Raw genomic sequence first — 13,952 nt, 5'->3', positions numbered from 1 at the left:
TTACATCCATGGTGCACTTCCCCATTTATCATTAAGAGTTAACTGAGTGTGAGTCTACCTACATTTCCCAGAAGATTGACTGGAGTCCTCTTGTTACCTGAGGTAGCTGTGCCGTCCTGAAGCCTCACTAATGCTCATATTAATCATACTGACACCTGGCTTGCTTTAAACAAAGAAAATATGTGAATTGAATACATAAAGGGCACATCTGGTGTAGTTAGCAAAGGGACTGCTTACTCCAGGTATGCACACGCCTCAGTCAATCTTGCTGAAAAATGTCATGAAAAAGTTTCACTGAAACAAAAAATGAGCACCACATGTTTCTCAGCTTGTTTTATTCTTGAAGCACTTCAAATGGCTTGTAGATCATTTTGATTGATAAAAACTCATTGTCACTGGTGAGAATAGTATGATTTGTCCACAGTTTTTTAAAAACTGCTTACCTTTTGAGCGCTACAAAAGAGGCAGGGGCACATAAACACAAATAATTTCTTAGAAATTGTTACATTTCTAATAAAAACGATCAAATAGCCTATTTGACACATTAGCCAGACTCCCAGTTAAAAAATCATTCAAAACAAACTGCTTAAAGGTTCATTCAAACACACTATTATCCATTTTTAGACATTAATCATTGCAATAAAGTGCATATAATTTCTGTTTGTATTGTGCAAAGCCTTTTACTCAGTGGCAGTAAAAAGCCAAATCTAATTGCCTTCCTCCTCCTCTCCTGCATATTGTGAGTTAATGTTCCATGCACAGAGACTTACAACTAATGACAAGCACAGCCTGCGATGAAAAATGTTTTCCAGAATCACGTATAAGGTTTTTTTGCTTGTTGAGATTCACTGAAAAGAAGTGCATGCTATTCCGTTCCGACTGCCTGGCATCCTTTAGTGGAATGAGAAATAGGACCTAAATTAGCAGTCGCCAAATAATTTTAATAGGCCTATCCAGTACTTTGGAATACCATCATGCATCGTGCAAAATATGCATTTAGTCTACTATCTTCCTGTTTTCCCCAAGAGTCACAATCAAAGCGATCGGGCTTTAACTTCAGCAGCTGATGTAGCGAGGGAGTCCCGCACCGGTGCCGAAACTGACTCACCACCTGGCCAAGAGCGGACACCTGGGTTTTGTTACCCGATCGCCTAACTAGCCATGCGGACTGAAGTGAATTCACTCAATTCATTAATACTTCCATCTAACATATAATTAATTCCTCCGACAACAACAGCTCGTCGTAATTGTTTCCTATGTTCTACTCCATACCTCCAAAAGCTTGTCTCGTTAGTTTTCCTATTACGAGTTTCAGTTACCGTCAATAAAAGCGTTTACGTAACGACCTCTGTAGCCTATTTGTATCGATAACAACCGGCTGTTTGATATAAGCTCTCAACTTGAGCTCTTGTCTTACTGGCTGAGGACAGCATGCTAATTCGCACCCGTTCCAGACTTGGGAGGTAGAAAACGAAGAATGAAAGAAAAGAGTCATCTCTCTGTCTGACCACTTTAGCACATCATTTAAAGAGTAGGGGAGCGTGGGGACCTACCTGCGCCGTTGTCACTTCCCGCTGCTGGGAGAGTGAATGTGCGCCCCGCAACAATGATACTGCTGCCAATGTGACAGCGCGGTTCTCATTATACGCTTTTCACGGAGGGGATGCTCCAGCTCCTGGAGGTGGTACTTCTCCGTCTAATGACATCTGCTTCTGTCTTTAAACTCATTGGCTAACGGGAATGATTCCCATTTACCCGGCCCAGTGTCTCTCCCTCCACCCCCACCTTACCTTCGACTATCTCCTTGCTGCTCCTCTTTTCTCTTACGTCCAGTGCGGATCGGTCTCTCTGTTCCGTGCTCCTCAGTGTTCCACACGCTAGCGCGCTTGCTTTATCTTGTGCATTCGCCCTCCTCTCCTCATAGCACCCCGTAGCATCTCCGGGCTTCCAAAGCTCCCCAATATATATAAAATTTAAATTATGGTCTTGTAATTACTCAATCTCCCCCAACCTGGAGTCTATTCGTTTCATTATTGCAAGCCGCTCACCAGGTCTCAGTCTATGTTTTCTCGTCGTAAAGTTAGAAATTTAAAAGTGACTAATTTAACAAAGCAATTTTCAGCGAATAAGAGAAACGGCGACGATATTAAACTCTCCATATAATTACCGTTCATGATGGCAGTTAAGACTCTCAGCTTTTGTTCACGGTAACTCTGAAATCACAAATTTGACCTCTTAGAGGTAGAATAATTTCCATCATTATAACATATGCATTTCACTGCGCCTTTCACGTCCTTTCTTTTTCTGCTGAAGATAATATAAACTCAGTGAGCACTTTAGCCTATTAGGTATTTATTACGCTTATTTTTTTGACTTATTAAGTCTCCTCCTGTTGTAGCCTGTCCACTTAGACGTTTGACACGTTGTGCGTTCAGAGATGCTCTTCTACATACCACTGTTGTAATACGAGGTATTTTGCGTAACCGTCAGCTTAGACCAGTCTGGACATTCTCCTCTGACTTCTCTCATTAACAACGCGTTTTTGCCCACAGAAATGCTGCTCACTGGCCTTTTCCACACCATTCTTTGCAAACTCTAGAGAATGTTGTGCGTGAAAATCCCAGGAGATCTGCAGTTACTGAGATACTCAAACCACCCTGTCTGGTACCAACAACCATTACATGGTCAGTCACTTAGAGCAAATTTCTTCCCCATTCCCATATTTGGTCTGAAAAACAGCTGAACCTCTTGACCATGTATGGATGCTTTTATGCATTAGTTGCTGCCTCATGATTGGCTGATTAAATATTAGCATTAAAAAGCTGGTATACAGGTCTACCTAATAAAGTGATCACTGAGTGTACAATACCACTATTCCATACTCCTATGATTAAGAATAAATCGAGATAATACAGTCTGAAGGGCACATGCACTGCAATTTGCATTCTGTGTGTTTAATAATACACTTTATTTTGAAAAATGTTACGGGGTGGGGAAGACTGCATGCTTTTATGCATTTGCATTAACAAGCTGGTGTACAGTTCGACCTTATAAAGTGGTTACTGAGTGTAGACAATATTAATTTGCTATAAAACAGTTTATGATGTAGCTTAATATTCTGTACAAATTCGACAACTTCAGATACACTGATTTTTTATGGAATAATGTAATACAGTAAATTGAATGTTTGATTTAATTAATGGCCCCTCATCTGTGTATTAAGAGTCTGGCATTTATAGTGTAAATGAGAGAACCGACATCTACTCTTTAATACAATAAGAATTGAGTGGAAAATGTAACTTATAATATAAGTATTATGGTCATGAGGACATACAGTGGGGTGCAAAACTTGGCACCCCTGGTTTAAATTTCTGTTATAATGAACCTGTATGTAATTGAAAGCAAACCTGAATGGTAGAGAGTTAAACACAAAACCATTTCTTTTTTCATCAATTTTTTTTTTTTTCTCATTTTTAATGTTTATAAATTATAAAAAAGGAAAATGGCCCTGTGCAAAAGTTTGGGAACCCTCTTGGATTATTCTCTGCTACTTTTTAAAATGATAAATACTAAGGCCCAGACCCAGGTGATTTAGGGCTTCAATGACTCGGGTGAATATAACTCCAGGGCTGGACTTTTTATTCTGAAGTAACTCCATGCCTTCTAAAGCAACGCTACTCTACTCCACATCCTGCACAGTGTCTGCAGGTATTTGATCCTACCGTGTGCTACACCACCTGATTTCACAAATTATTTTACCTGCTAGGTTCAGATAAGCTTATTTGTGAAATCAGGTGGCGAAGCGCACGGTTGAAACAAATGCCTGCAGACACTCGCGGGACATGGAGTTGAGTAGCGCTGTTCTAAAGTATCCAACTGCAGTAGCTGTTCTGTCTGTGTTAACAACCATGGGTTCCTCTAAACAGTTGTCCAAGGATGTCAGAATAAAGATGGTTCACTTCCACCAAGAAGGAGAAGGCTAAAAAACGCTATCTCAATGTTTCAAACTACCAACTTCCACTGTCAGAAACATTATTAGAAAATGGAAGATTAATGGAACAGTTGAAGTCAAGGCAAGGTCTGCAAGACCAAGAAAGATTTCAGATAGAATGGCCCGGGACCTGGTGAGAAATGCTCAGAAGAACCCACACATCACTGCAAAAGAGCTGCAAAAAAAGAGTAGCAAACACAGGTCCAGCTTTTCACAAGACAACAATAGAACATACTTTGAAGAACAAAGACCAACAGTCCCCTCCAAAAGTATTGGCAAGACAAATTCCTTTGTTTTTGCAATACACTCAATACATTTGTTGAGATAGAAAGATGAACATGAGACAAGATAATTTCAGCTTTTATTTCCTGGTATTTACACCTGGATGTGTGAAACTACTTCGAACATAGCACTTTTGGTATCAGACCACCCAATTTTTAGGTGAGAAAAAGTATTGGAACAGAGAGTATTTAAAGGTACAATAGGTAATTTCAGACTCCTAGCGGTCAAGAGAGGAATTGCTGCAACAAACACCCTCAAACCACAACATGCACGTTTTGGAAAGTTAACAGTGACAAACGCAACAGAGCCTGCCGTCTTTTTTAATACTAGTGTTCTAGTAAGAAAATGTTCGCCGAACAGGTAAATTTATGAAATGTTCACTTTAGTGTGTTACACAACACTATTTATATGTTTCGTCTTGTTAGCTAACCAACTATATTATGAGCAAGCAACTTATTTGGCTATGGAAGTAACTGGATATATAACAAAGATATGATAGTGTACCACAAACAATGCAACTGCAACTTACAGTTTAAGAGAAATAAAGGTTTAGCTAAACATGCATGATCGAACACGTAAAGAGATAAAAGGAATGCGTAGCTGCGCAAATTGCACCCCAGACAAGCGATCACTGAAACTCTGTATACTATTGCTGATCTAGTTATAAAACAAGACCAGTTTGCTATCAGTAACAACAAGCAAATGAGCTACTAGTTAGCTTCCCGAATTTACAAATATCCACCTGAAGCACAACGCTTGTGCAATCGCTACTATGTTCGTAAATATTGTTGCCTATATTTTAAGTGGATATTTGTAAATTCATCTTTGCTTGGATAATAAGCAATAGTATACAGAGTTTCAGACATCGCTTGTCTGTAGTGCAATTTGGGCAGCTACACGAACAATCAGAATAAGACCGCACCAATTGGCTGTGGCAGTTGGAAGCAATTTTCAACCAATGAGCTTGAATGTTGTTCAGCTGTACTATGTTTTGATACAGAGTGACAGCCATGCTTTATGTCATGTCAAAAGCTGAAATTTGGATCTCTCATCTCATGTACATCTTTTGACCTCAAAATCAATTGTCCTCAGTGTAAAGGAACTGACCTTGCTGTTCCAATACTTTTGGAGGAATGCAGAGCATGACAGTGTGTTTGTAGAAAAAAGGGTGAAGCCATTGTAGACTGTGCCAACTGTGAAGCATGGAGGTGGATCTATTATGCGGGCCGGTGCGACTGAAGAGGTTAACCAATTATTTTGTAAATTAAAAAATATTGGTAAATTCTCATTCTGTTGTGTTTTATTACGTTGGTCTGTTTTTTTTTGAGTGCAACAACCAACATAGGCCTATTTGTGAAATAATTATTCTTATTTTTAACCAATTATTTAGCTAAATATTTGGGAAATGTCATTTTATTTGTGTATGGTTTATATTCATTTAATGATTCATGAGACAATTATAACCCCATAATGTAGCCTACCTCTAATTTGCTTAGCCCTGTTAATCATTGAATCATTTGCTAAAAATGACCACTAACCAATTAAACTTTCAAAACGGCTGACATGGACGACTGTGCCTCCTTGTGCCTCCTTGCGCCTCCTGGTGTTCTTGTCAACCATCGCAGGTCATTGCTAGAATACATTTTTAATGGACTGCATCTGCCCCTCATTCCGGTGAAACAGGAAGTGATGGAATGACACAAAATAGTTCCTTTAAATGATTGGCATTTATATATCCAAAGTGCCGTACAATTGATGCTCCTCATTCACCCATTCGTACACATACACACCCACCCCGATTGGCTGGCATGCAAGGCACCAACCAGCTTGTCAGGAGCATTTTGGGGGTTAGGTTTCTTGCTCAGAGAGACTTCAACAGACTCTGGGCGGAATCACACCGACAACCCTCCGAATGCCAGACGACTGCTCTTACCGCCTGAGCCAATGTCGCCCTGAGACAGAGATTAAGTAAATTAAGTAAAATCGTATTGCCAATTTATAATAAGAATTCATAATTTTACAACTTGTTCTTTAGCAGTGCTTTTATCCAAAGTGACTTACAGTTTATTAGACTAAGCAAGGGACAATCCCTGGAGGCAAAAGGGCCTTGCTCGAGGGCCCAACAGCTGGAGTAATCGTTTTGTGGCTGGGACTTGAACCACCAACCTTCCGGGTCCTAGTCATCTGCCTTCGCCACTAGGCTACAGACCGCCCACTTTGCTTGATATTATTTACAATAATTTTGACACCTGTGGTTTTCAGAAAATATGAGATTACTAAATAAAAAAACAAGAGTAAATGTAATCGGTAACAAATGAAAAGGGTTTTTTTTCTGTTTAAGAACGTTCTGCAAACAATGATGAGTTCTTGAAGATGACAGCTCATAATACCCTCACATGAAAATAATCTGTACTCCAACAGCAGCCTTTTTCTCACATCTGTCACATTTTCTGTGACATATAGGCCAGCGTGAATTTACAATAGGTCTGTAGCCTGTTATGGCTGTAGGCCTGCCAATGACCATATATCAAAACGGTAACATTTACCAATAAGTTACATGAATTGACATGGACTAAATGTTTGTTAACTATTGAAAAGTTAAGCTGTTCAGCTGTGTTTGTGTTTGTGCATCATTAATTCATTGTTAACAACTATATTAGTTAAGCCTAATTCAGATTGGAATGAAAAAAGACAGTTAATGTATTTGTTAATGGTTAACTAATTATACCATGTCACAATTATTTTAAAAGTTCAGTCTGCTTAACTGTTGTAGTTAACAAATGCATTAATTAAAAGTTCATTTCATGCTTAATTAATGTATTTGTACATCAATTAATTCATGTTAAAAACGACATAAGTTAATGCCAATTTGTGGACCCTTATTGTACAGTGTGACCAACAAAAAAAGTGTGTACGGTTTGATTATTTAAAAATATCATTTCTTGACTGTACTGAGAAATGCACAGCTGAGATATAAGTATAACCAAACCGTTAGGTGCATCCTGCCCCTGCCCTTGGCTGCCAGAGGGAGCATTCTTTTCAAGACTTGACTGTTACATTCAGAATTTTTATCGTAGTTTGACAGTTAGTTTCAGTGTACCTGATTGTGGTTTGAAGTTCACATAGCTTTCTCTGAACATGGTAAGACCATTACAGTTACAAAGTTATGATCACGACTTGGCAATGACTTCCACTTCTGAGTGACAGAACCGACTGAATCCTGGTCTCAAGGGAGATGCCACACGGGCATTCCCTCATAATTCTACAGAAATTGGGCTCCATTTCTCGCATTCACTTACATCGAATCGGTAATTTACCTTTAAGGCCAAGGATTTAAGGACACGACTTTCTTCGAGGTCACTCATCTTTATATTTGACGAAATAATTAATATAATCACAGGCATCCTGTGATGCAGAAACCAGGGGGTGGACTGGAAGAACATACAAAGCACTGAAGATGGGGAAAAGACGACACCTGCAGTGTGCTCAGTGGGACTGGTGCAATCGGATGGCCGCACACAGAACTGCTGAACCCTGACAGAGAGCCCTGCAGCTCTGCTTTATGTCATCAGCTGGCTACCCACTCTCCTCTCCTTTCAGTTTTGCTCCCCCTGTTTACTCTTCTCTTCTTTCCTGTTCTTTCCTGTCTCCCAGGCAGCCTTTCTGACTGTGGCTTTTCATTTCTTGTAGTGTCATGGAAGGGCGCGCTCTCCCTGCCCACTGCAAATGAAGCCCCTTGCTGGCCACATTGTTGGCTACATGCACTGGTCACATTGGCCAGTTGTTGCTAATCACTTCTTTAGCTTACCCTGATAAAACTATGTTTATGTTAGGGATGGGAATGAAAGTACATAATGCGATTTGAATAGTTGTTGGTTAGTTAGCAAAGGATACTCAACCTAGTCAAACCACCCAACCACTCACAAACATAAACATACCAGTCCAGATGTATGCTTACGTCATATTTACTTCATTAGTTATATTAAAACTTTAAACAACTAACAAAAAAATCAATCTGATTGTTACCACAGTGCAACCACGGTAAAGTTATAATAAGCCAACATGACTAAGCTTAAACTAGCAAAATTGGAATTATACCAGATTATGACAAGTAGCTCTCAATAGGCCAAGTTAATAGGTCAGTTATCCTCATGTGAATATGCCCCCCATAGGCATTCCCTACATACTCTCACTGAGAACTTTATTAGGTATTTATTTGACTTGTGTTTTTTTTTTAGTTACTGGGCTTCTGCTGCTGTTGCCTATCCACTTAGAGGTTTGACACATTGTGTATTCAGAGATGCTGTTCTGCATACCACTGTTGTAATGTTTTATGCACAAACGTGGTGTAAACTTGAGTGATGTCAACTTAGTAAAGATATCAACAGGCATTCAAATTCCATATGGGTCTCCCCAAAACTGTACCCAGATGTCCTCAAGTGTCCCCAAATCTCTCAATACAGTGGTGTGAAAAAGTGTTTGCCCCCTTCCTGATTTCTTTTTTTTTTTGCATGTTTGTCACACTTAAATGTTTCAGATCATCAAACGAATTTAAATATTAGTCAAAGACAACACAAGTAAACACAAAATGCAGTTTTTAAATAAAGGTTTTTATTATTAAGGGAGAAAAAAAATCCAAACCTACATGGCCCTGTGTGAACAAGTGATTGCCCCCTAAACCTAATAACTGGTTGGGCCACGCTTAGCAGCAACAACTGCAATCAAGCGTTTGCGATAACTTGCAATGAGTCTCTTACAGCGCTGTGGAGGAATTTTGGCCCACTCATCTTTGCAGAATTGTTGTAATTCAGCCACATTGGAGGGTTTTCGAGCATGAACTGCCTTTTTAAGGTCATGCCACAGCATCTCAATAGGATTCAGGTCAGGATTTTGACTAGGCCACTCCAAAGTCTTCATTTTGTTTTTCTTCAGCCACTCAGAGGTGGACTTGCTGGTGTGTTTTGGATCATTGTCCTGCTGCAGAACCCAAGTTCGTTTCAGCTTGAGGTCACGAACAGATGGCCGGACATTCTCCTTCAGGATTTTTTGGTAGACAGCAGAATTCATGGTTCCATTTATCACAGCAAGTCTTCCAGGTCCTGAAGCAGCAAAACAGCCCCAGACCATCACACTACCACCACCATATTTTACTGTTGGTATGATGTTCTTTTTCTGAAATGCGGTGTTACTTTTACGCCAGATGTAATGGGACACACACCTTCCAAAAAGTTCAACTTTTGTCTCGTCAGACCACAGAGTATTTTCCCAAAAGTCTTGGGGATCATCAAGATGTTTTCTGGCAAAATTGAGACGAGCCTTAATGTTCTTTTTGCTCAGCAGTGGTTTTCGTCTTGGAACTCTGCCATGCAGGCCATTTTTGCCCAGTCTCTTTCTTATGGTGGACACTGACCTTAACTGAGGCAAGTGAGGCCTGCAGTTCTTTGGATGTTGTTGTGGGGTCTTTTGTGACCACTTGGATGAGTCGTCGCTGCGCTCTTGGGGTAATTTTGGTCGGCCGGCCACTCCTGGGAAGGTTCACCACTGTTCCATGTTTTCGCCATTTGTGGATAATGGCTCTCACTGTGGTTCGCTGGAGTCCCAAAGCTTTAGAAATGGCTTTATAACCTTTTCCAGACTGATAGATCTCAATTACTTTTTCTCATTTGTTCCTGAATTTCTTTAGATCTCGGCATGATGTCTAGCTTTTGAGGATCATTTGGTCTACTTCACTTTGTCAGGCAGGTCCTATTTAAGTGATTTCTTGATTGAGAACAGGTGTGGCAGTAATCAGGCCTGGGTGTGGCTAGAGAAATTTAACTCAGGTTTGATAAACCACAGTTAAGTTATGTTTTAACAGAGGGGGCAATCACTTTTTCACACAGGGCCATGTAGGTTTGGATTTCTTTTCTCCCTTAATAATAAAAACCTTCATTTAAAAACTGCATTTTGTGTTTACTTGTGTTGTCTTTGAATAATATTTAAATTTGTTTGATGATCTGAAACATTTAAGTGCAAAAAATGCAAAAAAGTAAGAAATCAGGAAGGGGGCAAACACTTTTTCACACCACTGTACATACAAAACATCTGCATATCTTTTTGTCCAGACCCATGAAAAAACGGAAATTTTCCATTAAAACATTTTATGATACAAAATCAGAGTGTGTTTTTATAAAGCATTCCCAAAAAATGTCCAAAAAGCTCTCCAAAAAGGGTAAGTCATCCTAATGCTTTCTAACCAACCTGCATCACATTCAAAATGGAACTTCATTTCAAAATTATGTTAACCAGAGCCCTATTAGCTAGTACAATTACAGATCTATCGATATCAAGTCAAAATTATGTAATTAAGCATGTCCGTATATTCATTCTGCTATGCGAATGCAACAATATTCCTAAACTGGCAATCAATACTGTCCGTCACCTAAATATGACACATTATACCTTAGAAACGGTAGGAAACCCAGTATAAGAGGCTTATCTTGTTTTACATTAGATCAGTACTCAAATGACCTACTGTACACCGACTTATTCATGTGATTATCTAATCAGCAGATCATCGTGTGGCAGCAGTGCAATGCATAACATCATGCAGGTACAGATCAGGAGCTTCATCAACCATCTGAATCGAGAAAAAATGTGATCTAAATTTCTTTGACCGTGGAATGATTGCTGATGCCAGACAGGGTGGTTTGAGTATCTCAGAATCTGCTGATCTCCTCGGATTTTCATGCACAACAGTCTCTAGAGTTTGCAGAGAATGGCGGGGAAAATAAAAAACATCCAGTGAGCAGCAGTTCTGCAGGCAAAAACATGTTAATGAGAGAGGTCAGAGGAGAAGGGCCAGACTGGTCAAAGCTGTCAGGAAGGTGACAGTAGTGCAAATAACCACATATTACAACAGTGGTATGCAGAAGAACATCTCTGAGCACACAATGTGTCAAACGTCTAAGTGGATAGGGTACAGCAGCAGAAGACTTAATGCGTCTAAAGAATAAATAACAATTACATAATAATGTGCTCACTGAGTGTATGTCTGTGTCAAATAAGTTATATTTCTACCAGAAATATGTCGGCCGGACGTGCAATTAAAGTAAGCTAAGAAAAAAAACGGTGTTTATTCATGCAACTTTGTATTCTAGATTTCTGTTCTTATATTGGAACATGATTTTTGACATAGAGAAATGGTATCAAGGATTGTGAGAATATGCGTTTTATTGTCTGACTATGTGGCGAGGTGGGGGTTGTAAACCATGAGCGTGGTGAGGGGGAGGCTGGAGTTTTATTTTTCTGCTTCACAAATAAGAGGCTGATAACCATGAACTTAAACTGCTGTTTAGAAAAGCAGGAAAGTGTGACAATCAAGAGAAAATTCTAGCAATGGGTTTGTAGGCCCTTGGTGTAGTACAGAATAGTTACAGTCCTTCATGTGGTTCTGTGGTTTTGATTGAATCTTTGAATCAGTATGAGTGCTAACACAGCTGTCTCAAGGTGAGATTAGTATTATGGAGCGTGGATAAAATGATGTTTGCTTTGAGGTTGGCATTGTGCAGTTTATGTCCATAAAGGGGTCCATTTATGTAACAGTGTTCAAATGGCCTGTAATGCTAAATGCTGCATAACCCGCACATTTGCTCATTATTTAAGATCTGCAGCTCCAAATCCAACCCTGACCTCTTGACAGCCTTTCTCACGTGATTATGATTGTAATGGATCATAATCATTACCTATCAACGGCATAATACGTGGTATTCGGCTGGATGCTGAGACAACTTAAAGAAAGCTTTCAATGGCAACTTGTACCACTGAACTATACCATGGTAAGCTTATTATTATCATTACTATTCCAGGCATATTTATGTAAAAAAGCATCAGATAAATATAGTATTGTGTAAAAATAGGGTGCTAGGTCTAAATGTGGGCCGATTTAAGTGTCACACTCAATGCATGAGAGATCTGAGGTAAGACATCCCAGGAATATTAGATTATTTTCTAAACAATTACAAAGCACAGTACAAATCCACTGGCTCACTGCTCAATTTTCCCATGACATTTACATTTCTATTACTGATTTTGAAAACACTTCATCACCATTATAAGCCCGTTCTAAATTTTGAATTGGTGATATTTAACATTTTCTTTTGCAGACAACAATCAATACATGCAGTCAATCATAATTCATCATCTTGCACAACCCAAGGCACTGTTGAATGTTATTCTATGTGGGTCCATTTTCACTGGGCCTGGCACTTTGAGTATCATAATTTTTATAAATCTGTACTAATAGAGATTGACGAAACCTATATCTAGTGATGTGAAAATGAATTCAAATCAGTACTTCGAGAATGATTTTAAACAGGTTTCAGCTTTCATGTCAGATTTTAAACACCAACATCTAAATCTGAATTATGATAATTCACCATAGGGCATCGTTTCACTTTTAATGTGGCAAGCTAGAACGAGCCAACAAGATATTTCCAAAAACACTCCATGAAAAGTTTGCAAGAACTTGCCAACCGGTGCACACAGGCTCTATGCCTTGGCTACCAACAGGTCCCCTTGGGAGTAATGAAACAGGGAAGAATAGAGACACTGAGTAATCACTGTTGGCACAGCTATCCATTATAGCTGATCGGGAAAGAAGAGTGTTAGCAGAGGCCTCGCTTATTAAAGTTTAGATCCAGCTATCTCTCTTTCCAAGATACAGCAGATTAAGACTGTGTCAATCCTCAATAGAGATGCATGGGTTTAATGTGACACACAATGGCAACAACATTATTACCAATGCTGAGTTTTCCAGAATGTGTCACTGGTGTCTTTCCTCAGTTGCCAACCAATAAAGATGTGCTTATCCACAGGTAATCAGAACTCAATTTGGGCAAAGCAAGTCATGTACGTGCCATTTTATTTCACTTCCAATTCATTAATCTACGGGTCCAGCAATGAAGCTCCCTTTAAAGACTAAAATACCTGTCTACTTCTAGAGCTGCAATAGTGTAGTTAAAAATGTAGAGTCCAACTCTTTTGAATGATGAAGTTGAAATAACCAGCAAAGTAAATTGAGTCACAGATTGTATTTGTCAGTGACAGGTTACCTGCTCCACATTAACTCATCATTGTACTGGCATGACAAAAAACAGGAGAATGGGCTAATGACGAACAATCCCATAGGAGTCCTTTCACCACAAATACATCTTGACAATGAAAGCTATTTGTATTGAATGAATGAAGTGCAATGCAAAATACCTAACATATACGGTGCCCTCCATAATGTTTGGGACAGACATATATATTTTTATATTATATATATATAATGAAATACCCAAGATGAAATGGCTACTATTCTTGAACCCTTTTTTTTTTTACAACAGGCATAATCCTGGTCTCTGAAAAGAAACCTTGGGGGTTTGTTTTCACGACTTAGAATGACTCTAAATACTACTAAAACAATGTATCAAAAGCTCAAACACAATCGAAGTGGAAACAACTGTACTCAGTTGTATGCTGAGCTGAAGTTATACTGTAATTGTATGCTGAGCTGAAGTTATACTGTAGTTGTATGCTGAGCTGAAGTTATACTGTAGTTGTATGCTGAGCTGAAGTTATACTGTAGTTGTTTGCACATGGCGGGGGGCATTGCGATAGTGAGCGACCGCTTTATCAGTACTGGTCAGAGGACGTA

The 13,952-nt window shown here is 39.3% G+C and overlaps 1 protein-coding gene across 1 annotated transcript in view; it reads right to left on the bottom strand.

Moving 5' to 3' along the window:
• Nucleotides 1-1,627, bottom strand: part of LOC133124026 (thrombospondin type-1 domain-containing protein 7B-like) — a 288,207-nt gene extending 286,580 nt beyond the window's left edge. The window contains exon 1 of the mRNA XM_061234839.1: nt 1,554-1,627. The gene's annotated coding sequence lies outside the window, so the exon portion shown is untranslated. The remainder of the gene's footprint in view (nt 1-1,553) is intronic.
• Between the last annotated feature and the right edge of the window lie 12,325 nt (nt 1,628-13,952).

The sequence above is a fragment of the Conger conger genome, chromosome 3 (assembly GCF_963514075.1).
Source record: "Conger conger chromosome 3, fConCon1.1, whole genome shotgun sequence".
Lineage (NCBI taxonomy): Eukaryota > Metazoa > Chordata > Actinopteri > Anguilliformes > Congridae > Conger > Conger conger.
Note: the sequence above shows the minus strand (reverse complement) of the source record. Positions and strands in the feature narration are given on the sequence as shown.